The sequence below is a fragment of the Pongo abelii genome, chromosome 11 (assembly GCF_028885655.2).
Source record: "Pongo abelii isolate AG06213 chromosome 11, NHGRI_mPonAbe1-v2.0_pri, whole genome shotgun sequence".
Classification (NCBI taxonomy): domain Eukaryota; kingdom Metazoa; phylum Chordata; class Mammalia; order Primates; family Hominidae; genus Pongo; species Pongo abelii.
The window spans coordinates 50,699,855-50,726,080 of record NC_071996.2 but is presented as its reverse complement, the minus strand read 5'-3'; the positions used below and the strand labels follow the sequence as shown (position 1 = coordinate 50,726,080).

At 37.3% G+C, this 26,226-nt stretch overlaps 1 protein-coding gene and 1 pseudogene across 23 annotated transcripts in view; one reads left to right on the top strand and one right to left on the bottom strand.

Moving 5' to 3' along the window:
- MBD5 (methyl-CpG binding domain protein 5) overlaps window positions 1-26,226 on the bottom strand; it is a 475,596-nt gene that overhangs the window by 169,814 nt on the left and 279,556 nt on the right. The window lies entirely within an intron of this gene.
- The window catches only part of LOC103889956 (ubiquitin carboxyl-terminal hydrolase 12-like), a 98,569-nt pseudogene that overhangs the window by 62,917 nt on the left and 9,426 nt on the right, over window positions 1-26,226 (top strand).

The following is a 26,226-nucleotide window of genomic DNA, read 5'->3' as shown; positions in this document are numbered from 1 at the left end:
TTACCACTTTCATATGTCCTTCCAGAGATGTTCAATGCATTGCCATACTACACATACATTTCCACAAATGAAGCAGGTTATGCATACTGTTCTATACCTTGCTTTCTTCATGTAACATGTTTTGTCAACTGATCATATCAGTGTATATAAAGCTGCCTTATTATTTTAAGAGCATCATTGTATAAAGCTTACATGATAAAAACCATAGAGTAAACAAGAATGCAAGAGGATATAACCATTTTCTTTTATATAAAGAATATGGCCATATTCTTTATGTAAAAACATACCACTAAAAACCTAGAGTACCACTAAAAACATAGAGTACACAAGAATGCAAGAGAATATAATAGATGTTTTCTCATGCAAATAAATAAGGTACAGCCTACTAGGCAGGAAAGAGTTTGGAGGGGCTGTGATTAAGATATCTGAGCATTGGGTACCAAAGACAAAGGCTAAGAAAGGTAGATGGGAAGATTTGTCTGAAGACATTTTTGAATCCTAAACATTCCATTGTATTGTGGCAGAGCATGTGAAAAGTTATTGAACCTTCCATCATGAGAGGGGTGCAAAAGTGGCTAAGACTAAGCTGGAAGACATAAAGGAGACTGGGGTTTGAAGGGTAATGAATACATGGTTCTCACAATTGGAAATTACAGCAAGGACCATGGCAGTGGATCCAATATATGAATTCCAGAGGCCAAGCAAGCGGAACGGACATAAGTAGATGCTGGCACATGGTACCAAAAGGCCAAGGGCCAAGCAGTTACTCAACAGAGGCCAGCAAGCACAGAAAAGAATATGCAAACCCATACATGTTGATGATGCCTCAGGATATGTCAGTCTCCCTCAGGAACTTGAGGAAGAGTGAAAGGGAAGAAGAGGCCAGGTATGGTGGCTCACGTCTGTAATCCCAGCACTTTGGGAGGCTGAGGTGGGAGAACTGCTTGAGTCCAGGAGTTCCACACAAGCCTAGGTGACATGGCAAAACCTCATCTCTACCAAAAATACAAAAATTAGCCACGTGTGGTGGTGCATGCCTGTAGTCCCAGCTACGAGGGAGGCTGACATGGGAGGATGGTTTGAGCTCAGGAGGTGGAGGTTGCAGTGAGCCAGAATTGAGCCTTTGTACTCCTGTCTGGGCAACAGAGCCAGATCCTGTCTCAAAAGAAAGGAAGGAAAAGAAGAGTAGAAGGGATACAAATAGGAGATAGGAGTAGAATCTTAGTTTAAAGCTGAAATTAATTTTAATTCAGAAATGACCAAGTAACTTCAAATTTATCTGTGGAAATGCTATTGGTGGGGGTACCAGGAAAAGACACTGAGATCAATCAATTTTTTGATACAGGCAAACAATGTTTTAAAGATTTAAGATCAATAACTACAAAACTTAAACTTACATAGCCAGCTCTTAGGGGTGTTAGAAGGATTCAATGACATAGGTGTGAGAAAATAGAATGGTGGATTTTCTGATTACAATTTCTGATAGTAACCTTTCTTTGGCTTTTCTCCAAGTTTTGGGACCTTTATTGCAGTCCCATATGTAGAAACCACACATGCCATCTTATCTTACACAGACTCAGTTCCAAAGAGCATTAACTTTGAAATAAATGAATCTTGAATTTGAATTCGACTTTTGTCATACACTAGCTGTATGAATTTGGGGAAATAACTTCTTTGAATCTTTGAGTCTTCATAAAATATAGAAGTCAAAAATCATTTCATACATATATTATATAAGACAATAAAATATACAAAGCAAATTGTCTGGCTCATGGTTGGTGGACCTATCTTCTTTCTCTAAAGTTTATTTATTTATTATTATTTTATTATTATTATTCTTTTTTAAGACAGGGTCTCACTCTGTCACCTAGCCTGGAGAGCAGTGGTGCAATCATGGCTCACTGCAACTTTGACCTCTGGGCTCAAGTGATCCTCCCACTTCAGGCTCCTGAGTAGCCATGACCACAGGTGAGAGCCACCATACCCAGCTAATTTTGTTTATCTTTGGTAAAGAAGAGGGCTTGCTATGTTGCCCAAGCTGGTCTCAAACTCCTGGGTTCAAGCCATCCTCCTGCCTCGCCTCCTAAAGTGCTAGGATTACAGGTGTGAGCCCCATGCTCAGCCTTTCTTTAAAGTTTAAACTATGTTGCCTGGCTTTTAAAATTAATTAATTAACGTTTTGAGACAGGGTCTCGCTCTGTCGCCTAGGCTGGAATGTAGTGGTGGGAACTCGGCTCACTGCAATCTCTGCCTCCCAGGCTCAAGCCACCCTCTCACCTAAGCCTCCTGAGTAGCTGGGACTACAGGCATGTGCCACCATGCCTGGATAATTTTTGTAGAGATGGGGGTCTCACTTTGTTGCCCAGGCTTGTCTTGAACTCCTGAGCTCAAGTGATCTGCCTGCCTTGGCCTATCAAAGTGCTAGGATTACAGGCATGAGCTACTGCACGTGGTCAGTTGCCTAGCTTTTGACTTGGAATATTTGATCATCTTATCATATGTCCTAACTAAAAGAGATTAAGCTCTATATATATTAAGTAATATATGACTCCTATTTATTGTTCCTGGGTTTACTGAATAATAAACACCCTTACATGCAGTGAAGCAAGCATAATATAAGCATTTAAATATATAAGCATTTAAATATAAAATATACGATACATAAACAGAAATCTCCTCAAGTCTTACCCTGAGACTGAGTACAAGGGTTGGATATATAATTTCCCACTTTCTCCACATAGATATTGTCATTTTAAAAGATATTTGCCTCAAATCCAACAAATGTTAAGAAGAAGAAACTTCACAACAGAATAAAAATCAACAGTATCTATTATTCATAAAGATGGTAGATTGAACATATGCACTTAACTCTATCCCTTTCCAAAACCAAACTAAAATATAATTTTATGTTAAGTATTTTATTAAAAAGCAAAAACAAGGCTGGGCACAATGGCTAATGTCTGTAATCCTAGTGCTTTGGCAAGTCAAGGCAAGGGGATCACTTGAGACCAGGAGCTTGAGGTCAGCCTGGGCAACATAGCAAGACCTTGCCTCTATAAAATATTAAAAAAAGTAGTCAGGCTTAGTGGCACACATATGTAGTCTCAACTACTTGGGGGACTAAGGCAGGAGGATCACTTGAGCCCAAGAGTTCCAGGTTGTAATGAGCTATGTTAGCACCATTGCACTCCAGCCCAGTGACAGAATGAGACCTCGTCTCTTAAAAAAAAACCAAAACAAATAAGAAAAAGGAGAATGAGAGATGAGTGACAGTAACCGCAGTTTGGAAGCTAGAAAGCAGGACTATTGCTAACTGACTTAGCAGACTCAAGCAAGCTGGTTTCTAAACCAGCAGTTGGTAATGATAAGCTAGGGAGCAATTTTGTACTACAGTTTCCAAAAGACTTAGAAATTGGTGACAGCCAGTGCTTACGGAAGTGAGATAAAGATGAGACTATGAACAAACTTGGTTAGAAATTTATTTAAGAATTAGATACTTTCTTTAGAGGAATAAAAGAATAGGTGGCAAAAGTAAATAAATAAATAAACAAACAAAAGAAGAAGAAACTAAAAAGAATTAGATACTTTCTAATTAACTGCCACCATTCACAACTGGCCAAGTACTTTTCCCTCTCTCATTCTAGCAGAAGACTAAAAGTTTACTCTTTGGCGTGAGTAAAATAGAAGGTTCTTGAACTGGGAATTTTTTTGTTTTTGAGATGGGGTCTTGCTCTGTTGTCCAGGCCGGGGTGCAGTGGTGTAATCTCAGCTCACTGCAACCTCCGCCTCCTGGGCTCAAGTGATCCTCCCACCTCAGCCTCCCAGGTAGCTGGGACCAAAGGCATGAGCCACCTTACCTGGCTAATTTTTTTTTTTTTTTTTTTCAGTAGAGACGGGGTTTCACCATGTTGGCTGGGCTGATCTTGAACCCTTGACCTCAAGTGATCCAACTGCCTCAGCCTCCCAAACTACTGGGATTATAGGTGTGAGCCACCATGCCCAGCCTTGAACTTGGGAATTTTGAAGGGTACTCTACTGAAAAGAGGAAAACTGAATGAAATTTTATTTGCTGAATATTGAGACTCTAAGTCCCCTTTTACTTGGTTTACACAATGCTAGCAGCCCATCTTATAGCCTCTAGGTAGGAAAGTGGAAGAAGATTCTTCTTTGGTGAATCTAACAGGCCCAAAAGGAAGATATTCAATAAAACAATATTAGGCTCCTGGATAAAACAGCAGTCAGATCTAGAAAATTCATAGTCATTAAGCCCCAATTACATGTTATCGAGGTATCCACTGTTTTGCTTCCTTAACTATAAGGTGACAGCCAAGGACCACTAGACTTCTGAGGAAAGCCCTTGACAGGAAAGATGGAGGGTAAAACAAACAGAAAATAAGACTCTTTAGGGACATAAAATTTCAAAAAATGTTTCTAACATATAAGAGAAGAACTACATCCATGAAAGAAGAATAGATGGTCTAAACAAAAACAAAAGAACATTCAGGGAACAAGAAAGTACTGCTGAGAGACAAAATAATGATAGAAATGAAGAACTCAATAGAAAGGTCAGATCTCCCTGCAAGTAAAGACACTAAGAAAACAAACATAGGAAACAAAGGACATGAATATTAGAAAATTAGTCTGGGAGGTTCAACATCCAAATAACAGAAGGAGAGAACCAAGAAAATAAAAAGAAAAAAAATTCAAAAAAATAATTTATAAAAATTTTCCTGCACTAAAGAAGATGAATTTTCAGATTAACAGGGCTCACTGAGTACCTGGCTGAATGAATGAAAATAGGTCTCCAAAAGGGCATATCCTAATAAAATTTCAGATCTCTGATAGAAATAGAAAATCTTAATAGCTTCTAGAAACAAAAAATAGATAAAACAGAAATCAGACTATCTTTCAACTTTTCAACACTGGAGGGTAAAAGACAATGGAGGGAAGCCATAAAAATTCAGAAAGAAAATGAATTACAAACCGGAATCCTATACTCAGCCACAGTATCAATCAAATGTCAGTAAACAATAGAGACATCTTCAGACAGGCAAGACCAACTCAAGAAGGAAAAGACATGAAAACTGGGAGATCCATCTCAAAAGAGGGGCAGAAAGAAGCCTCAAGTTGATAGTGAAAAGGGATCTGTACTATGTGAGACACAGTTTTCAGCCAAATCAGAAATAAGTACATAGGGAATCAAGCAAATGACAAGACAGTTATTAATTTTAGGAAAAGCAGAGTTATATACAGGATATGGTTCAGCTATGAACTGAGTTTATATCATTATAATAACATGCACAATTGAATATTAAACTTAACAAAATCATTATATAACTTTGTAGAAATGATGGTGTGCTTGTGGCAGTAGGGTAGGAGATAATAAAGAGATCTAAGTCTATAGCTTGCATAGTAAGGATTTAGTAGATTATCTGTGAAAAAATCAAGAAGCAGAAATACAATCATGTGATTTAGAGATATTCTGTTTTATAATTACCAAAAGACACAGTTAAAAAAGAATTTGCAAATTTCTTCTTTCTTATTTTGGTACTTGGAATACAGTGTGAGATTTTTTATTTCTAGATTTTGTTGTATCTTCTATTACATAAATGCATTGTTTGACAATTATAAAATGCAAGTGTTTTTTGAGTGATTTTAAGAATTTGGCTTAAAAATTGATTGCTACAATGTATTATTTTTACTAAGAAGTAACTTGACCCAAAACACATGTATGTTTGCTTAGGGTATTTTTTTTCAATGTCTGAAAGTCAAAGGCATTCCTGTCACAACTGTAAACAAACTTATCCTAAACGTGTTAAAAAATATTCTTGGGTACTCTATTTGTATATCTTTCACGCCTTGAAAATCTGAAGGTTAATCCAAATTCACGTTTTAGCATATTTAAGAAAAAAAACTACTTTTAATATCAGCCTTTTAAATTTCATGAAGATTTTGGTGAGGAATAATAGTATATACTTTAAGTATTGACAAAACTTTGAAAGTTCCTTTCTATAAAATGGGAAACACTCAATATCTAAATCCACGTCAGGCATGAGAAATCAGTATTTAACATTGGTTTTGTGTTTTGTATTTATAGTGTTCAAAATGCAAGTATAACATTTAATCTTTGTCCACATGGCTTTACAAAAGTAAATCTTAAATGACCAAAAAAAAAAAAAAATTGAAAATGATTGCATCTGGGGATTGGAAACTGATGGAAGGAGGCTTAGAGCAGGGGACTGCTGTTGTAAGTCTTGTACGACTACTTAATTTTTAAAATAATTTGATGTGTAACTTTGATAGATTAAAAAAAGCATAAAATTAACTTTAATAATCTGTGGAAATTAAGTAGGCATTTATAAATTCTTAAGTGTGCTGCATATGAATTGCGGTCTCATATAACTTTATAGGAGAAATTTCTAGAAAACAGGTATTGTACCAGACAAGTATCTGCCATGGAAGCCAGCATATGGCAGATATGTAGACATCACTACTTTATTTGGTAACCATGACAAAAACAGGCACTATTGTGGGTAGGAGCATAGATTCTAGACTAGATTCAAATCCTGACTCTATTTCTTTCTAGTTATATAATCTTGGATAAGATATTAAACCTCTTTTTGCTTAAGCTCCCTTATCTGTAAAATCTTCATTTCATAGGAATGTGGTAATTTTTAAATGATACATGAACAGTAATTACCAAAATGCCTGAGACATAGTAAGTAGCTAATACTTGTTAGCTATTTTGATTTAGTATTCCAAAATTCCTAACTTTGGATTGTAAGGATAATGTCCACTGCACCTCTTCCTACTCCTCCACACTGATCTTGGGACATTTTATTTCACACAAATGTCTTGTTCAACTACCCCACACAGATCAAACTCACTTATCACCCTAAAGACAATCATGCCTGATTAACTACAAAACACAGACTAGAAATAGATGTCATACCTGAAACCACGTCTCTTTTCTTTTCCATCCCTTTTTTCCTTTAAGGAATCTATAGCAGGATTTGTAATGAGAAGACTTACGTTTGAGTAGGTCATTTAGCCTGAGTATCCATTTTCTCATCTGTAGAATGGAGATGATTGCATCTGCTGGAGTGGATGTTTGTTATTTGACTTCTCACCATTCTTTCCTGCCACTTCTGGTAGCCGTATATGGATTTTCCTTTGGAAATCTTACCCCACCTCTAGAGATGTGTCTAGCTGCCAGAGTCAATCAGCATATCCTTCTCTCTGTCTACAGTGATGGGTCCAGAGATTGGCATTTAGCCAAATCCGGGCCAATGATGCTCAAAACTGTCAGGGCTACCAAGACTGGAGTTAACAATGCCGCTAATCCAGAGAGAGAGAGAGCTGGGAGTCTCATATCAACCTATCTGAACATTTCATCCTATGACCCACCATACCCTTTTTTGGCCTAAGGTAGAGTGTGTGTGTGTGTGTGCGTGTGCGTGTGTGTGTGTGTGTGTGTGTGTGTATGGCAGGAGGGCTTTAGGCAGTGTGCGTGTGTGGTGGAGGGAGTGTTCTTACCTACAACCAAGGAAGTCTTAACTCTTGCCTACCATATAGGTATTATCTTCAATGTTTCTGGGATTAACTGATATGATAAATATAAAAATATTTGGTAAACTCAAAGCAGCATGCAAATGGTAACTGTTATTATTAACATAGTTTTTTATAAAACAAGCTTAATGTCTACACAAAGCAAGTTATGCCTTTTAACAGTTATAAACAATTTTTATAAAAACCAAAGTACCCTGTTAAAAGTCTTGACACGTTGGATATTATTTGTGAATATATATTTTGTATAAAATATAAGAATGTGCAATTGTTGCTCAAATCATTCCAGGTTATGCCTCTGACAGCAGCTCATTTGCCTTTCTTACACAACAAACATAAAAGGTTAAGCTAGTACCCCTCAAATCTCTATTTTTGCCCTGTGATATTTATGCTCCATAAACCTATTTGAAGCCTTATGAAAATATGTATTCTCTACTAATTACTTATAAGTGAATTTTACCGGGCTTAATTAGTACAGTATGGAGAAGTACAATTGTTTTATTATTTATAAATAAAACATTAAGGGGAAATTGAAGAAAGGTACCTAGTCCATATTTTTAAAAAGATGATTTCATAAACTTATAAAATAAAATACTTTGAAGTCAGAATAAAAATTGGAAGTAAATGGATATTCCAAATAAGCTTACAGCCTTTAAAAAAGCATTTGTTTTCTTAAATATATCTATCTATTTATGTCTATAGGATTAATTTGACTGGCACTTCTTTTCTTTCTGGCTAAAGGAGAAGTAAACTTCAGCTCAACTACTGTTTCATTTCTCAGAAACTGAGTAAGTGCAGTTGAAATAAATGTTGTTTTATAGTATTTGCTCCATCTGATATATCCTTGGTTTTATCTCCAGGTTAGGATCCTTTAGGTAAAGGGTCAGATAATCAGCTAATGAGGATGATTTTTGTCTCACCCTCTATTATCATTACCTAATGACAGTGAATGTAATAATGCAAAAATCATCATGAGCATGAATGTATACATTTTCTCAATTAAAAATATTCAATTAAGAATTTAAAAATTGAGCTATAATGACTTCTTTAAAAGACAGAAAACAATGAAATAAGAATGATGTTCTTGAATTAAAGATAACGTTAATTAAAGATGCCCTGTTGTTTCTGATCTAAAAAGATATATATAACTTTTGCATCTACTTCATCAGGTTTTTATATATAAAAGTTATATATATAACTTTTGACCCACTAAACTTAGTTTTAGATGACATTTAGTTGGACTAAGAATTCTGATGAAACTAACATGTGTGTTCAAAATAGTGTGGAACAAAAGCAATTCCGTAAATATTTTGTGCAAAGGCAATGCACATGGAGTAAGTCTACAGTTTCCAAACTGCTACTGAGAAAGTCAAATAATAATCAAGGTATGTAAGTCTTGTGTGTTGTCTCCTTCCCTACAATTACATTTTAAAGTAGGAAAAAATAGGAGTCTGAATATGAAGATAGATTAAACTGCAGATTAAGATCAAATTTCATAAAAATGAGCAACTCTTAGAAACTAATGAAATTTAACAAACATTTATTGAATGTATTCTAGGTAACTAAAGTAGTACTAGGTACAATAGGAAATAGAAAAATGAAAAATACACAGGTCAGGTCCTCAAGGCACTTACAAGCTGTTGAATAGTAAGTTATGTACAACAAGAATGACAACATTCTACTTTAGACTTGAACGTTATAAATGAAGCTAAAAGCTTAGTTGTATAAGCCAATTTACATTCAAATACTTTAGTCCATATTTTCTCAGGTCAATCCAATTACCATCAGTATTGTATATCTTTATGAATACATATCACTTTACACTGTAGAAATTTGCTTATGTATCTGCCTCCTCGGCTAGCCTACGAGCTTCTCCAGAGCGAGGAAGAACTAGAGGTCATATTATGGAGTCTAGTGTAGAGTATATGCACAACAATTGTATGGATCAATAAAGCAGATTGTTAGATGTGCTATCAGTGAAATAAATGCAAAGTGAGAATGAGAAAACCAAACAAGGAATAGTTTAATTCCCATTGGAGAGCTTGGAGAAAGGTTCAAAGAGAGTATGGCATTTTAAAAAAATTGAGGCCGGGGTGGCAGCTCATATCTGTAATCCCAGCACTCTAGGAGGCTGAGGCAGGAGGGTTGCTTTAGGTCAGGAGTTCAAGACCAGCCTGGGTAACATAGTGAGACTTCGTCTCTTAAAAAAAGAGTTGGGATTTTAATATATAGAAATAGAGGAAAGAGAGAGTAGGCAAATGGAATGGGAAAGGTTTGCAAAAGCACAAAGGTAAAAAAGTACTGGGGATGCTTTAAAAATATTTATAATCCAGTATTTTCAGAATTCCAGGCTTTTGTGATTGATTTATAGATGTATTAGTGGTATCTTGAGGGTTAGTCTAGATGTTACTCCTAGGCAAGTTAGTAGGGATCTGAGTGGGTCTGCTTTCCCACACCTGTACACCTAGGGGACAAAAACAGGTACCACAAAAATGGCCCTTGGGAACCTATCTGCATGACAGGACACAATTCAAATGTCTATAACAAGCTTGTTCAAAGCATGGCCTGCAGGCTGCATGAGGCCCAGGATGGCTTTGAATGCAGCCCAACACAAATTTGTAAACTTTCTTAAAACTTTATGATTTTTAGGCAATTTTTTTTTTAGTTCATCAGCTATCATTAGTGTTAGTGTATTTTATGTGTGGCCCATGACAATTCTTCTTCCAATGTGATCCAGGGAAGCCAAAGAGATTGGACACCCTTGGTCTATAATAATTTGGAATAATGTAACTGTTTACTAAGTTATATTGCATTGAACAATATACATCTACAGAAATGCAATACATGCTTGCATAACATAGTTCAATCCAGTATATTTTACCAAATTAATTTGACCACAGAATTCCTTTGTTATGAAATTCCTATTGGCATTTAGGTTTGAAAAATTTTTTTTTAGTTTCCCTTCATTTAAAATGTAAGGTATCAAATAGAGACAAAAAATAAAAAGGAACAATGAAATGAAAAGTTGCTTCTCTGAAAAGACAAACAAAATTGATAAACCAATAGCTAGACTAAAAAAGAGAAGATCCAAAGAAACACAATCAGAAATGAAAAGGGAGACAGTACAACTGATACCACAGAAATACAAAAGATTATCAAACTATTATGAACAACTATATGCTCAAAAACTAGAAAACCTAGAGGGATAGAAACATACAACCTCCGAGGTTGAACCAGGAAGAAATAGAGCCCTTGAACAGATTAATAATGAACAGCAAGATTAAGTCAGTAAATAAAAAAATGTCCCAACAGGGCTGGGTGTGGTGGCTCATGCCTATAGTCCCAGCACTTTGGGAGGCCAAGGCAGGTGGAATGCTTAAGCCCAGGAGTTTGAGACCACCCTGGGCAATATAGTGAAACCCTGTCTCTACAAAAAATACAAAAATTAGCTGGGCATGGTGGCACATGCACCTGTAGTCCCAGCTACTTGGGAGGGTGAAATGGGAGGACCACCTGAGCCTGAGAGGTTGACGCTGCAGTGAACCATAACTCAGGCTGTCACTCCAGCCTAAATGTCAGAGTGAGATTCTGTCAAACAACCAAACCAAAACAGAAGGCAAAAACAACAACAACAACAAAAAGAAACCCAAACTCCCAATAAAACAAAAGTGCAGGAGCAGATGAAAATCAAGGAAGAGGTAATTCTATCTAACTCATTCTATGAGGTCTGTATGGCACCGAAACTGACAAGGACACAACAACAACAAAACTACAGACCAATATTCCTGATGAAGATACATGCAAAAATCTTCCACAAAAAACTAGCAAATAGAATCCCAACAAGACATCAAAAACATAACATACCACGATTAGGTAGGATTTATGTGAAGATGATTCAACATACACAAATCAATAAATGTGATACATCACAAAATGAACTAAGAACAAGAATCATATGATCATCTTAATAGGTGCAGAAAAGGCATTCAATAAAATTCAGCATCCCTTCATGATAAAAATCCTCAACAAACTAGGCATAGAAGAAACACACTTCCAAATAATAAAGGCCATATATGACAGTCCCACAGCCAACGTCATACTTGGTGGGGAAAATTTGAAAGTATTGCCTCTAAGAACTGAAACAAGATAAGGATGCCCACATTCACCATTCTTATTCCACATAGTACTGGAAGTCCTTGCCACAGCAATCAGGCAAGATAAAAAAATAAAAGGTATCTGAATTGGAAAACAGAAATTCAAATTATCCCTGTTCACTGATAATATGATCTTATATCTAGCAAATTCTAAAGACTCCACCAAAAACCTCTTAGATTTGATCAATGAATCCAGTAAAGTTTCAGGATACAAAATTACCATACAGATATCAGTAGCATTTCTATATGCCAATAATGATATAGTAAAGGACCAAATGAAGAAGGCACTCCCATTTACAATAGCTACAAAAAACCACTCAAAAACCTAGAAATATATTTAACCAAGGTGAGATATCCCTATAAACAGAACTACAAAACACTGATGAAAAAATCATTGGGGACACAAACAAATGGAAAAACATCCTACGCTTATGGATTGGAAGAATCAGTATTGTTAAAATAACCAGACTGCCCAAAGCAATCTACAGATTCATCACAATCCCTGTCAAATTAGCAGCACCATTTTTCACAGAATTAGAAAACACAATCCTAAAATTAATATGGGACTAAAAAATAAGACCCCAAATAGCCAAATCAATTGTAAGCAAAAAGAATGAAGCTGGAGACGTCACACGACCTGACTCCAGTTTACACTACAAGGCTATAGTAACCAAAATAGCATGGTACTGGTATAAAAATAGATACAAAGATCAATGGATCAGAATAGAGAACCCAGAAATAAAGCCATACACATATAACCAACTGATCTCCAACAAAGTCAACAAAAATATACACTGAAAGGCTGGGTGCGGTGGCTCATGCCTGTAATCCCAGCACTTTGGGAGGCCGAGACTAGCAGATCACTTGAGGCCAGGAGTGCCACACCACCCTGGCCAACACAGTGAAACCCTGTCTCTGCTACAAATAAAAGAATTAGCGGGGCGTGATGGCGCTTGTCTGTAATCCCAGCTACTAGGGTGGCTGAGGCACGAGAACACTTGAACGCAGGAGGCAGAGGTTGCAGTGAGCTGAAATTGCACCACTGCACTTCAGCCTGGGAAAGAGCGAGATTCTGTCTCAAGAAAAAAACCAAAATACACTGGAGAAAGTACATCCTATTCAACAAGGGGTACTGGGAAAACTGGATAACCATATGCATAAGAATTTTTGTATGTCACCATATACAAAAATTAACTCAAGATGGATTAAATACCTAAATGTAAGTTTGGGAACTAAAATCCTAGAAGAAAACCGAGGAAATCTCTTCTGAACATTGACCTAGACAAAGAATTTATAAGTAAGTTCTCAAAGACAAATGCCAGAAAAACAAAAATAGACAAATAGGACTAAATTAAACTAAAAAGATTCTGCACATCAAAAGAAACAATTAACAGAGAAAACAAACAATCTATAGAATGGGAAAAAATTCTGTATACTCTGCATCCAAATAAAGGGCTAATATCCAGAATCTACAAGGAACTCAAACAACTCAACAAGAAAAAATAATTTAAAAAAACCCATTAAAAAGTAGGCAAAGCAAATGAGCAGACATTATTCAAAAGCAGACATACAAGTGGCTAATAAACACATGAAAAAATGCTCAACATCACTAATCATCAGAGAAATAAAAATTAAAACCACAATGAGATGCCATCTTACACCAGTCAGAAGGGCTATTACTAAAAAGTGAAAAAACAACAGATGTTGCAGAAGATGGGGATAATAGAAAATATATATACACCATTGGTAGGAATGTAAATTAGTACAACCTTTATGGAAGTCAGTATGGAAAGTTCTTCAAGAGCTAAGAATAGAACTACAATTCGACCCAGCAATTCCACCACTGAGTATATACCCAACGGGAAAGAAATCATTATATCAAAAAGATACCTGCACTCATGTTCATTGCAGCACTATTCACAAACCAAAGATGTGGAATCAACTTAAGTGTCCATCATCAGAGGACTGGATAAAGAAAATGTGGTATATATATGCCATGGAATACTACTCAGCCATAAAAAAGAATGAAATCGTGTCTTTTGCAGTAACATGGGTGGAACTGGAGGTCATTATAGCTAAGTGAAATAACTCAGACAGAGAAAGTAAAATGCTGCCTGTTTTCACACAAGCGAGGACTAAATGATGGAAACACTTGGACACACAGAGTGGAATAATAGACACTAGAGACAACAAAAGGTGGGAGGGTGGGAAGGGGTGAGGATTGAAAAATTACCTATTGGGTACATTGTTCCTTATTTGGGTGACAAATACAATAAAAGTCCAGACTTTACCACTACACAATAAATGCATGTAAAAGTCTGCACTTGTACCCACTAAATATACTAAAATTAAAATAATTTTTTTTTAAATAATTACTTTGGCCCTATCTATTACTTTAGAGGCTTTAAACATGGTTCTTTAGATGTGGTTAATTTTTTTTTTTTGAGGCGGAGTTTCGCTCTTGTTGCCCAGGCTCGAGTGCAATGGTGTGATCTCGGCTCACTGCAACCTCTGCCTCTCGGGTTCAAGTGATTCTCCTGCCTCAGCCTCCCGAGTAGCTGGGATTACAGGCATGCGCCACCATGCCTGGCTAATTTTGTATTTTTTAATTAATTAATTAATTTTTTTAGTAGAGACAGCGTTTCTCCATGTTGGTCAGGCTGGTCTTGAACTCCTGACCTCAGGTGATCCACCAGCCTTGGCCTCCCAAAGTGCTGGGATTACAGGTGTGAGCCACTGCTTTATACTGGAGTTTTGGGATAATATTAATCTCTTTTTTAGCATGGTTTAAGTTGTGAAGAAAATCGTCTACGTTTTCAAGTACCCTGACGCTTTTCCCATTAAGTGAAGATGTGTAACTGTAGTTCCATTTAAATGCTTTTAAAACCTCAAAACAATAAATAACAAAGCACAAGCTCAACACAAAAAACTGACCTGGTCTGAAAGACTAATCAACTTAATCTTACTTCTGCATATTCTTGACTTTTCTTGTTACCAAACACTCTGATGTAAAATAAGCTTCTATCTTGTATGTACAATTTTCCTCCTTTTTCCTTTTAAAAATATTATTAACCATCAACTTCATGTTTTTCTATTTGTTCATCCATTCATTTATTATTGTAAGAAGTATTTATTGAATATCAGCTATGAACCAAGTACTATGCCAGATTCTGGGTTTAATTTTTTTAAGAAATACGATGATTTTATTTAAGATATGTAAGGTATCACTACACTTTAACTTAAATCTTGAGTCACTGAACGGGTCTATTTCAAGGGTTATAATGTTATATTACTGGTGGGAACAACTCCTAAATGCCCACTAATTTGGTAGCAAGCTGAGGATATGAGATTGCATATAATAAATAAGAAACTATAAATACATGTTTACTTTCATCTTATATACCCAATGTAATCTACATGCTTCTCAGCATGATGAACTCTTCCTTAAAACATTTACAAGACCTACTCTTAAAAATATCAAGAATATAGACTATTATATAATAAGTATCAAGTAAGTTTTACAGGAATTCAGAGTCCTGATTGGGGTAGTCAGGAAAAGCAGGTGTTGTGATTTGGATTTATGTCCCCATCCAAATCTCATGTCAAATTGCAATCACCAGTGTTGGAGGAGTGCCCTGGTAGGAGGTGATTGGATCATGGGGGTAGATTTTCCCCTGGCTGTTCTCATGATAAGGAGTGAGTTCTCATGAGATCTGGTTGTTTAAAAGTATGTAGCACCAGCCTCTTTGCTCTCTTCCTTCTACTCTGGCCATGTAACACATCCCTGCTTCCCCTTCACCTTCTACAATGATGTTAAGTTTCTTGAGGCTTCCCCAGCCATGCTTCCTGTACAGCCTATGGAACTGTGAGTCAATCAAACCACTTTTCTTTATAAAGTACCCAGTCTTAGGCAGTTCTTTACAGTTATGTGAGAACAGACTAATAAAACTGGTGTTAAAATTAGTCTTGAAGATTAGCACGAAGTAAAGAGGGAAGATATTCTAAGTAGGGAGAAAGGACAAAAGTAAAGATACATGGGTGGTATACATTGTAAGACATCTTCAGAATGCAGTGCCTGGTACATGGTGGGCATGTTGTAAATAATTGTAGATGGGTAGAGGAATGGATTTATCAGAGGATTAATGGAGGGAAACAGCAATATATACAATGGGAAGGTTGGACTGGGGCCAGATAATTGAGGGTCTTAAAAATGAAGCAAAGTCACCTAAAATGTATTCTGTATACTTGGGCTCTTCAAGTAGAAATATATACCTCATGGTCCACTGGAAGGCCCAGGATAAACATGAAGCATCTTCCCGACTCTTCAACTTTACTTGAACATTTGAAGAATTAAGTGAAGAAATTTAAGTGATATCTAATTTAAAACATTGTTTTTATATTAAAACAAACAGATGTATTTTGGAGTGAAATGTAAAATGTGTGAATTTTTAATGTAAAACAAGAGACTTCAAGGAAATATTGAGCTTGTGGTGAGGTGCTTTCAGCTATGCTACCTTTGTTTACATCCTTTTCTGGCAGTGGATATACGGGACTGTAAGAGGGATTTGAGCAAGGTAGTAACAGGATTAAAATGATGATTTACTTATACTAATGTAGCAGCAGGATGCAGGTTGGTCTAGAATATGGAGATGAACGATCTGTAACCTAGCTAAAGAACTATGGAAAAAGTTCCTTTGACCAAATTTTAATCAAGCTCCTCTGAGTCCTCTTTTTAACTAGGCTCCAATCTTGGGCTCTGTTCTTAGTCCCCATCTCCTCAGAAAAAGAAAATAAAGAAAAAAAGATAATGGGTAGCTTTGTTTAATGTCTCATGAAAATCCATGAACAATACAAACATAGTTGTTACAAAAAAGTGAATTGAATGGATATAAGTCGATAAAAGCTTATAAATGAGCTTTTCAATAATAACCATCCCTAAAATAACTATATATATATGCCTAAAAACAGCTGCCAAAATCTTTTTGGTAACGTGAAACTTTAGAGTTATGCTATGTTGAGTAAGAGATAGTTACTGAATATAAATAATTTCTAAGAAAGAAAAAACTACTGAAACAGGCTAGGCGCAGTGGCGGACATCTGTAATCCCAGCACTTGTCTACGGCCATACCACCCTGAATGCGCTTGATCTCGTCTGTAATCCCAGCATTTTGGGAGGCCGAGGAGGGTGGATCACCTGAGGCCAGGAGTTCGAGACCAGCCTGGCCAACAAGGTGAAACCCCATCTCTATTAAAATTACAGAAAATTAGCTGGGAGTGGTGGCGCTGCCAGTAATCCCAGCTACCTGGGGGGCTGAGACAGGAGAATCCCTTGAACCTGGGAGGTGGAGGTTGCAGTGAGCCGAGATGGTGCCACTGCATTCCAGCCTGGGCAACAGAGTAAGACTCTGTCTCAAAAAAACAAAAAAAAAACCGTAACACTGAAACATTAATTGCTGAACATAAGTTTATAAACTTTTGGCATCTTGTTTTCATACAATATAAAGAAGTTAAGATATCTAGGTCTGTAAAAAAAAATTTCCTTTTGCCACATGAAAAACTATAGTTTGAGGAAGCATATGTCTGTAGGAATTGTGAGATGATATGTTTATAAAATGCTGATCTATGACAGACAGTTTACAGTTTTCTACTTCCTAGTTTTCTCTGTAAGGAAAAGACTACTGATGGCTAAAAAGTACAAGCAGGGTGGCTGGCAAGATGACCGAATAGGAATAGCTCCAATCTGCAGCTCCCAGTGAGATCAATGCAGAAGGCGGGTGATTTCTGCATTTCCAACTGAGGTATCCAACTTACCTCATTGGGATTGGTCAGACAGTGGGTGCAGCCCATGGAGGGCAAGCAGAAGCAGGGTGGGGCATTGCCTCACCCAGGAAATACAAGGGGTCAGAGAACTCCCTCCCTTAGCCACGGGAAGCATTGAGGGACTGTGCCATTAGGAACAGTGCATTCCAGCCCAGACACTCTGCTTTTCCTATGGTCTTCACAACCTGCAGACCAGGAGATTCCCTTGGGTGCCTACACCACTAGGGCCCTGGGTTTCAAGCAAAAATGGGGCAGCCATTTGGGTAGACACTGAGCTAGCTGCAGGAGTTTTTGTTCATACCCCAGTGGTACCTGGAATGCCAATGAGACAGAACCATTCACTCCCCTGGAAAGGGGGCTGAAGTCAGGGAGCCAAGTGGTCTAGCTCAGTCCCACAGAGCCCAGTAAGCTAAGATCCACTGGCTTGAAATTCTTGTGGCCAGCAGAGCAGTCTGAAGTCGACCTGGGAGGCTCGAGCTTGGAGCGGGGAGGTGCGTCTGCTTGAGCAGGTGGTTTTACCCTCACAGTGTAAACAAAGTCGCCAGGAAGTTTGAACTGGGCGGAGCCCACCACAGCTTGGAAAAGCTGCTGTAGCCAGACTGCCTCTCTAGCTTCCTCCTCTCTGAGAATGGCATCGCTGAAAGAAAGGCAGTAGCCCCAGTCAGGGGCTTATACATAGAACTCCCACCTCCCTGGGACAGAGCACCTGGGGGAAGGGGCAGCTGTGGGCGCAGCTTCAGCAGACATAAATGTTCCTGCCTGCCACCTCTGAAGACAGCAGCAGATCTCCCAGCACAGTGCTCGAGTTCTGCTAAGGGATAGACTGCCTCCTCAAATGGGTCCCTGACCCCTGTGCCTCCTGACTGGGAGACACCTACCAGCAAGGGTCGACAGACACCTCATACAGGAGAGCTCCAGCTGGCATCTAGCGGGTGCCACTCTGGGACAAACCTTCCAGAGGAAGGAACAGGCAGCAATCTTTGCTGTTCTGCAGCCTCTGCTGGTGATACCCAGAGAAACAGGGTCTGGAGTGGACCTCCAGCAAACTGCAGCAGACCTGCAGCAGAGAAGCCTGACTGTTAGAAGGAAAACTAACAAACAGAAAGGAATAGCATCGACATCAACAAAAAGGACATCCACACAGAAACCCCATTTGAAGGTCACCAACATCAAAGACCAAAGGTAGATAACTCCAGGAAGACGAGGAAAAACCAGCTCAAAAAGGCTGAAAATCCCAAAAACCAGAATGCTTCTCCTCCATAGGATCACAACTCCTCGCCAGCAAGGGAACAAAACTGGACAGGGAACGAGTCCGACAAATTGACGGAAGTAGGCTTCAGAAGGTAGGTAATAACAAACTCCTCTGAGCTAAAGGAGCATGTTCTAACCCAATGCAAGGAAGCTAAGGACCTTGAAAAAAGGTTACAGGAATTGCTAAGTAGAATACCAGTTTAGAGAAGAACACTAATGACCTGATGGAGCTGAAAAACACAGCACAACAACTTCATGAAGTATACACAAGTATCAATAGCCGAATCGATCAAGTGGAAGAAAGGATATCAGAGATTGCAGATCAACTTAATGAAATAAAGTGTGAAGACAAGATTGGAGAAAAAAGAATGAAAAGGAATGAACAAAGCCTCCAAGAAATATGGGAATATGTGAAAAGACCAAACCTGCATTTGATTGGTGTACCTGAAAGTGATGGGAAGAATGCAACCAAGTTGGAAAACAATCCTCAGGATATTATCCAGGAGAACATCCCCAACCTAGCAAGAGAGGTCAACATTCAAATTCAGGAATTACAGAGAACACCACAAAGATACTCCTTGAGAAGAGCAACCACAAGACACATAATGGTCAGATTCACCAAGGTTGAAATGAAGGAAAAAATGTTAAGGGCAGCCAGAGTGAAAGGTCAAGTTACACACAAAGGGAATCCCATCAGATTATCAGCAGCTCTGTCTGCAGAAACCCTGCAAGCCAGAGGAGAGTGGGGACCAATATTCAACATTCTTAAAGAAAAGAATTTTCAACCCAAAATTTCATATGCAACCAAACTAAGCTTCATAAGCAAAGGAGAAATAAAATCCTTTACAGACAAGCAAATGCCGAGAGATTTTGTCACCACCAGGCCTGCCTTACAAGAGCTCCTGAAGGAAGCACTAAATACGGAAAGGAAAAACTGGTATCAGCCACAGCAAAAACATAACAAATTGTAAAGTCCATCGACACTATGAAGAAACTGCATCAACTAACAGGCAAAATAACCAGCCAGCATCATAATGACAGGATCAAATTCAGACATAACAATATTACCCTCAAATGTAAACAGGCTAAATGCCCCAATTAAAAGACACAGACTGGCAAATTGGAGAAAGAGTCAGGACCCATTGGTGTGCTGTATTCAGGAGACCCATCTCACATGCAAAGACACACATAGGTTCAAAATAAAGGGATGGAGGAATATTTACTAAGCAAATGGAAAGCAATAAAAAGCAGGAGTTGCAATCCTAGTCTCTGATAAAACAGACTTTAAACCAACAAAGGTAAAAAAAGACAAAGAAGGGCTTTACATAACGGTAAAAGGATCAATGCAACAAGAAGAGCTAACTAACCTAATATATATGCACCTAATACAGGAGCACTGAGAGATTCATAACGCAAGTTCTTAGAGACCTACAAAGAGACTTAGACTCCCACACAATAATAGTGGGAGACTTTAATGCCCCATTGTCAATATTAGACAGATCAGCTAGACAGAAAATTAACAAGGACATTGAGGACTTGAACTCAGCTCTGGACCAAGCTGAGCTAATAGACATGTACAGAACTCTCTACCCCAAATCAACAGAATACACATTCTTCTCAGCATCACATAGCACTTATTCTAAAATTGACCACATAATTAGAAGTAAAACACTTCTCAGCAAATGCAAAAGAACAGAAATTATAACAAACAGTCTCTCAGACCACAGTACAATCAAATTAGAACTCAGGATTAAGAAACTCACTCAAAACCGCATAACTACATGAAAACTGAACAACCTGCTCCTGAATGACTACTGGGTAAATAATGAAATCAAGGCAGAAATAAAAATGTTCTTTGAAACCAGTGAAAACAAAAACACAATGTACCAGAATCTCTGGGACACAGCTAAAGCAGTGTTTAGAGGGGAATTTATAGGACTAAATGCCCATAGGAGAAAGCAGGAAAGATCTAAAATTGACACCCTAACATCACAATTAAAAGAACTAGAGAAGTAAGAGCAAACAAATTCAAAAGCTAGCAGAAGACAAGAAATAACTAAGATCAGAGCAGAACTGAAGGAGAGAGAGACATGAAAACACTTCAAAAAAATCAATGAATCCAGGAGCTGGTTTTTTGAAAAGATTAACAAAATACATAGATCACTAGCCAGACTAATAAAGAAGAAAAGAGAGAAGAATCAAATAGACACAATAAAAAATGATAAAGGGGATATCACCACTGATCCCACAGAAATACAAACTACCATCAGAGAATACTATAAACACCTCTACACAAATAAACTAGAAAATGTAGAAGAAATTGATAAATTCCTGGACACATACACCTTCCCAAGACTAAATTAGGAAGAAGTCGAATCTCTGAATAGTGCAATAACAAGTTCTGAAATTGAGGCAGTAATTAATAGCTTACCAACCAAAATACCCCAGGAACAGATGGATTCACAGCCGAATTCTACCAAAGGTACAAAAAGGAGCTGGTACCATTCCTTCTGAAACTACTCCAAACAATAGAAAAGGAGGGACTCCTTCATAACTCATTTTATGAAGGCAGCATCATTCTGATACAAAAACCTGGCAGAGACACAACCAAAAAAGCAAATTTCAGGCCAATATCCCTGATGAACATCGATACAAAAATCCTCAATAAAATACTGGCAAATTGAATCCAGCAGCACATCAAAAAGCTTATCCACCATGATCAAGTTGGCTTTATCCCTGGGATGCAAGGCTGGTTCAACATTGTAAATCAATAAACATAATCCATCACTTAAACAGAACCAATGACAAAAACCACATGATTATCTCAATAGATGCAGAAAAGGCCTTTGATAAAATTCAACAACGCTTCATGCTAAAAACTCTCAATAAACTAGGTATTGATGGAATGTATCTCAAAATAATAAGAGCTATTTATGACAAACCTACAGCCAATATCATACTGAATGGGCAAAAGCTGGAAGCATTCCCTTTGAAAACTGGCACAAGAGAACCGTGCCCTCTCTCTCCCTTCCTATTCAGGACTTTGAATTCAATATAGTATTTGAAGTTCTGGCCAGGGCAATCAGGCAAGAGAAAGAAATAAAGAGTATTCAAATAGAAAGAGAGGAAGTCAAATTGTCTCTGTTTGCAGATGTCATGACTTTATATTTAGAAAACCCCATCATCTTAGCCCAAAATCTCCTCAAGCTGATAAGCAACTTCAGCAAAGTGTCAGGATACAAAGTCAATGTGCAAAAATCACCCTATACACCAGTAACAGACAGAGAACCTAATCATAAGTGAACTCTCATTCACAGTTGCTACAAAGAGAATAAAATACCTAGGAATACAACTTACAAGGGATGTGAAGGACCTCTTCAAGAAGAAATACAAACCACTGCTGAAGGAAATAAAAGAGGAGGCAAGCAAATGGAAAAATATTCCACGTTCACGGATAGGAAGAATCAATATTGTGAAAATGGCCATACTGCCCAAAGTAATTTATAGATTCAATGGTATCTCCATCAATCTACCATTGATTTTCTTCACAGAATTAGAAAAAACTACTTTAAATTTCATGTGGAACCAAAAAAGAGCCCATATAGCCAAGACAATCCTTAGCAAAAAGAACAAAGCTGTAGGCATCATGCTACTTGACTTCAAACTGTACAATAACGCTACAGTAACCAAAACAGCATGATACCGGTATCAAAACAGATATATAGACCAATGAAACAGAACAGAGGCCTCAGAAATCATGCCACACATCTTAAACTATCTGATCTTTGCAAAGCTGACAAAAACAAGCAATGGGGAAAGGATTCCCTATTTAATAAATGTTGTTAGGAAAACTGGCTAGCCATATGCAGAAAACTGAAACTGGACCCCTTCCTTACACCTTATAGAAAAATGAACTTAGGATGGATTAAAGACTTAAATGTAAGACCTAAAATCATAAAAACCCTAGAAGAAAACCTATGCAATACCATTCAGGGCATAGGCATGGGCAAAGACTTCAAGACTAAAATACCAAAAGCAATGCCAAAAAAGCCAAAATTGACAAACGGGATCTAATTAAACTAAAGAATTTCTGCACAGCAAAAGAAACTCTCATCAGAGTGAACAGGCCACCTACAGAACGCGAGAAAATGTTTGCAACCTAGTCACCTGACAAAGGGCTAATATCCAGAATCTACGGGGAACTTAACCCCATCAAAAAAGGAAACAACCCCATCAAAAAGTGGGAGAAGTATATGAACAGACACTTCTCAAAAGAAGACATTTATGAGGGCAACAAACATATGAAAAAAACTCATTCTCACCGGTCATTAGAGAAATGTAAATCAAAACCACAATGAGATACCATCTCATGCCAGTTAGAATGGCAATCATTAAAAAGTCAGGAAACAACAGATGCTGGAGAGGATGTGGAGAAATAGCAACGCTTTTACACTATTGGTGGGAGGGTAAATTAATTCAACCATTGTGGAAAACAGTGTGGTGATTCCTCAAGGATCTAGAACTAGAAATACCATTTGACCCAGCAATTCCATTACTGGGTATATACCCAAAGGATTATAAATCACTCTACTATAAAAACACATGTACACATATGTTTACTGCAGCACTGTTCACAATAGCAAAGACTTGGAACCAACCCAAATGCCCATCAGTGATAGACTAGATAAAGAAATTGTGGCATATATACACCATGGAATACTATGAAGCTGTAAAAAAAATGAGTTAATGTCCTTTGTAGAGACATGGATGAAGCTGGAAACCATCATTCTCAGCAAACTAACACAGGAACAGAAAACCAAACACCACATGTTCTCACTCATAAGTGGGAACTGAACAATGAGAACACATGGTCACAGGGAGGGGAACATCACACACCTGGGTCTGTCAGGGGCTGGGGGGCTAGGGGAGGGATAGCATTAGGAGAAATACCTAATGTAGATGACGGGTTGATGGGTGCAGCAAACCACCATGGCACATGTATACCTATGTAATAAACCTGCACGTTCTGCACATGTATCCCAGAACTTAAAGTATAATAAAAAAAAAGTATAAGCAATATATGTAATTTAAGCTACTAGAAATAATAAAGGGAAAGGGAAACAACTTTGTGTGCAAAATGTGTAAGAAAGGTAAGATGTGTTTTTAGTAAGAAATAGTATAAACGATTTAAAAATGTGTTTTCATTGAGGAAAAAGGGATAGTTTTCTACTAAAGTAAGATGACTGTTGTTTTAGGATGCAGAAGAGGAAGAGTATGATAAAAACTGAATGGATGTAAAATGGTTGTAAAAGGTTTGTGAAAAAGAAATTTTGTATAGTCAAGTTGCTAAGATTGGATGGATTTACTTATAAAGTTCTTTAAAAAAATAGAGCTCATAATTTTCTGATGAAAAGCTACAATTGGGTTTTCTCTTTGTTAAAAGAATAAAGTTTTCTAGTCTGTTTTCAATTACTTAAAAAACCTAAGTTTTATCAATTTTAAAAGACCTAAGGTTTCTTTTTTACAATTATGTAAATTTCTATATTTGCCTGCAAAACCTTTTATAATTACTTTGGTTAAATAAACAACTAAGTATTGTTTCACAGTGACCTGTGATCCCATTTAATCAAGTGTTCCAACTTTTAACATTTTTGACAAAGTTCCCCAAATCAAATCCTAAATGCTCTAATCTTGTAAAAAGAAGGATGTTACCCTACATTGGTGTATTTGACATGTTAAATTACAAGGAAGCACTGTCAAATAAAATGTGATATTTAAGCTTATTTATTTTCTATTTCTATGAGTATATGTCATTGATGTAAATATTCCAGAAATTGTGTGATGTTCATAGGACTTTGCCAAAATCCTCTTTTCTGGTTATTATTGTTGTGTGTCTGAGAAACAACCAAATTCTCTTTTCAAATAAATTGTTATCAGATCCTTAGAAGTTGATGAGTTCATAAAACTATTAATTCAAGATCAAGCAGAACAAAAATTAATTACATGAGACTGAATGAACTTTTTATTAGTTTTTGTTTGAAACATTGCTGGTTCTTTGTTGTTTTGTTTTCCATATTTAAAGAAACATTTTTCTCTTAAACTATAACTTACAGCAATCTTATAGATTATGCCTTTGTAAACAAAATGAAACATTTATTTTTTTATCCTTGCCTAATCTCTCCAAAATATGGATACTATTATTGAGTATTATTATTTTTATGGCAATATAGTTGTTTGTATAAGTTCAATAAAAATATGTTTTTATTATAGCAGGACAGAGCTGGAAACATTGATTATATTACCAAGGCTTTGACTGGAATGGCATATTTTAGAATGAAGTACACAGAATCAGATATGACTAAACAGATTTAAGAAACTAGAGTCAACTTTATAAGCCAATGCTTACAAAGCTCTCTTAAGATACCAGCCTGGTACCTGGCTTACAGGGTTCCCGTTCTTACAATTGAATACAGAAGTATCTTCCTGGGAGGCCCAGGAAACTCTGGATACCTTGGCGACCTAGAGAAGAGAGGAATTCACTCAAATCGGTAGGCATAATAGGTGGCAAAATCTGGTGGTGAGTTCTTGGCTTGGTATCCTAGCCTGGGTTTTAAAAGTTTAATCTGAGATTCCTTATGAAAAGTTCAAACAAAGCAAATTTTAAAAGGCCTATGTGATCAGTTACCATTCTTGCTATGCTTATTTAAATAATCAGGCCAAATCGAATGACACTAGATTTATTTTGTAATAAAAAATTAAAAAGGGGGGAGATTGTAAAAAATTTTTTTTCAGTGGAAAACTATTAGTGGACCTGTTAATAGATTCTAGCTCTGTTCATTGTCTTTGGGGCTTCATTATATACTTATAAACTGGAAGGTATCCAAAATTCCTCTAGTTTCCTTTGATATCTGGCTACAACTGTCCAAACTAACATTCTAATTTTTTCTCCCATCCTTCTGCTTTGGCATCACTAAGAACTAAAACTGCCATTTTCCCAAAGCTCTGCAAGCTGAAGCTGGACAACTTGACATGAACTTCAAACAAATTACCATAACAGATTGTGTACAGGCGACATCATGCCTGCTGCTGTTTGGGCCCCTCAGAAAGTTCACCCGATGTCATCGCTAAACACATTCAAACTGCAAACCAGGAAATGTGTGGGGTTGCTTCTCTCACCCTCAGTCGACCATTTAAAGATGCTTTGAGCCCAATATCCAGAAATCTTCTTGACTGGCTGCCCTCTGGACACAGAAACTGGGTTTGTAGACATTAATCTTGGTTTTTCTTTTTCTGTTTCATAGAAATGCCACTCATTAAATGCCTGATTGTTCATACCATCCGGCAGACATCCTCTACCAAATGAGGAATGGACTTTTATTATTTAAAGAAAAGAAGATTGACTCTTCTTTCCTTTGAACAACAGGAAGGATTGACA